A 2,563-nucleotide genomic window follows, 5' to 3' on the forward strand; every position below is an offset into this window, starting at 1 on the left:
CAGAAGAGTCCAGGCTAGGGACAGACATTACATATAAACCGGTTTAAGTGATCAGAAATTGGTTTAAACCTGTAGCAGAACAGATGTTCAGTGCATAGAAAGCAGTTTGAAAATGGTTGAAACCTATTTGAGATAAACCTGGCTGAATGTAGTATCAGACTTAACTGATTTGGCTCAAACCAGTTTATGCAATGTCTGTTCTAAACCCTTTGCTGGTTTAAGATAATTTTCAATTTCCTTCCCACACACAGATCGGGAGGGTATTTTTCCTCTGGGCCTCCACCAGGGTGTACATAGCAGTGGGAGGCTCCCCACCCCCACTCCCCCAAACCAGCAGCCCAGCCTCTCTGATTGTCCCACCACAAGGCCCGGCCAGGGCCCCATTCCCTCCCTCACCATGGGGGCCTTAGTCTGCCCCTTGCCCCCAGTCCCTTCCCCTTCAGAGAATCTACTGGTACTTGCCTGTCATGCTGGGCAGCCAGTGATCCACAAGCCGGGCTGCAATCCTGGCTGTGTGCACACCTCTCCCCACCCCTGCTGCAGCCTCCTGGAGCCCACGGCTGGGCTGCCTTGTGGCCCTACCCACTGCCCCACATTTGGGGGGCTGAGCCCTGTTAGCCCAGCCTTCCACCATCTACATTTGAAACAATATATTCAAGTAACCTTTTTTAGAAAAGTTTTATAAATAGGTAACAACAGGCCATGGACTATATTAGAGGCCCAATCTTATGCAGCTCCCAGAGGCTCCTCTATGGATTAATAAAAATTAAAGAAAACCACTCTACCCAATGGGACTTAGTGCTCAGTCTACAAGACCCAATTAAGCATCATTGTGAACTGAGGTTGTCTTTCTTTCCCAGTCTATAAATAAACAGGAAGAGGAAAGTGAAGACTGAGTTTGCTGCACAGCCTGGTATTTTAAGTTTCTCATGTTGATTGTACTGAAATAATCTATTTAATTTTTATTAAAAACACATTTCACATCTATAACTAAATTAGTTAAAAAATCAAAAATACATATGCTTGTTTTGTTAAAATAATTAAACGTTTGTTGAAGAAAAATATCCAAAATACATAAGCTTGTTTTTTTATTTAAATAAAACAATTTAAATGTCTGTTGTTTTTGGTGATGGTTGTTGTTGTCCTCCTAATACAGTGTGGCAAAAATATCCCCCAAATATCCATGATTAATCTAGTGAACCGGAGATAGTTCACCTCCCAGTGACTTCACAAGTATCTGCTTCAATTAGCTTCGGTAAATAAAATAACCACATCATAATTCCATTTTCTGATGTAGGTGCAAAATTAATCTGAAAAAATATCAAAATAAATCACTGCTTTAAAGTGTTAGTGTGTGCCTTGAAAATGATGTAGGTAAAAATGAAACCTACATCCATCTATCTCTGAGCTGTGAATAATACATATTACAGTTATATCAAACAACAAGAATGCACTTTTGGTAGAAAACAATGATTAAATCAAGGCTTCCTAATCGGTGATTTAAATCATGATCAAATTAATAATTTCAATCTATTTGATTTAAATCAAATCCACCCCGCTCAGGAAGTTGTTGAATCTTTTTCATTGAGGGCTTCCAAGAAGAGGATGGATAAGCACCTGCCAGGGGTGGTTTATCAAAAGCTGTGTAATAAGTGAATTTAAATTGAAGTGAGCAAAATACAGCCTGCACGGAGGAGCTTTGTCTGGCCCTCAACAGGTCCCTTCGTCCCGTCTGGCCCAGGTGCTGCCTGGCCGTGGCGTATCCTGCTGCCACCTAGGCACCCAGTGGGGCTGAGGCAGCTCCACATCTGGACTGCCTTTCTAGGCAGCCCAGGCAATGGCGGCTTCTTCCAGCTGCTGCTGCTGCTGCTGGCCCCAACCTTCCAGCTGCTGCTGCTGATCCCAACCTGCAGTACCAGTGAGGATCCTTGCAAGCAGCCCCAACCCGGTACACCTGACACCTGCTCCAGACTTGCCCATCCAGGCTCAGCAGTGGTGGCTGCTGGGCAGAAACTGTTACTTGGCGCGAAGGAAAAGCAGATCCTCCCCATCGCCACTGCCGGACAATTCTTGGCAGCCACACGAAGCACAAACAGCACTGGGCTGCCTGGCGTCTCCGCCACCTGGGCTGCCCTGCAGCTGCTCTGCACTGTTATCGCTGCTGCACTGGGCAGCCCAAAGGTGGCAGAGACTGTGGCAGAGCTGAAGGGCAGCCTGTTGTGACACAGGCTCTGGGTGGCTGCACCAAGAAACGCCTGGCAGTGGTGATGGAGAGGAATCACTTTTCCTCTATGCCGAGCAACAGTTTCTGTCCAGCAGCTGCTGCTGCTGCCGCTGCTGAGCCTGAATGAGCAAGTCCAGAGCAAGAGGGGGGTACACCATGCTGGGGCTGAGCCCTCAGGTGCTGGAAGAAGCTGCCTAAACCACGCTGCATGCCCAGGGAGCGGCAGAACACACCACAGCCAGGAGGTATAAAGCAGGAGTGGGATGCTCTGGGGCTCTGCACTGTTTGCGGTGGCAGGGAGGTGCTGCAGGGCATGCAGGCTCTGAGTTGTTGTGGGGC

At 47.4% G+C, this 2,563-nt stretch overlaps 1 protein-coding gene across 1 annotated transcript in view; it reads right to left on the minus strand.

The window, feature by feature from the left end:
• SAMD12 (sterile alpha motif domain containing 12) overlaps positions 1–2,563 on the minus strand; it is a 205,096-nt gene that overhangs the window by 142,033 nt on the left and 60,500 nt on the right. The gene's annotated exons all lie outside the window — the stretch shown is intronic.

The sequence above is a fragment of the Gavialis gangeticus genome, unplaced genomic scaffold, assembly GCF_001723915.1.
Source record: "Gavialis gangeticus isolate Ggan-Ray unplaced genomic scaffold, GavGan_comp1, whole genome shotgun sequence".
NCBI lineage: Eukaryota > Metazoa > Chordata > Crocodylia > Gavialidae > Gavialis > Gavialis gangeticus.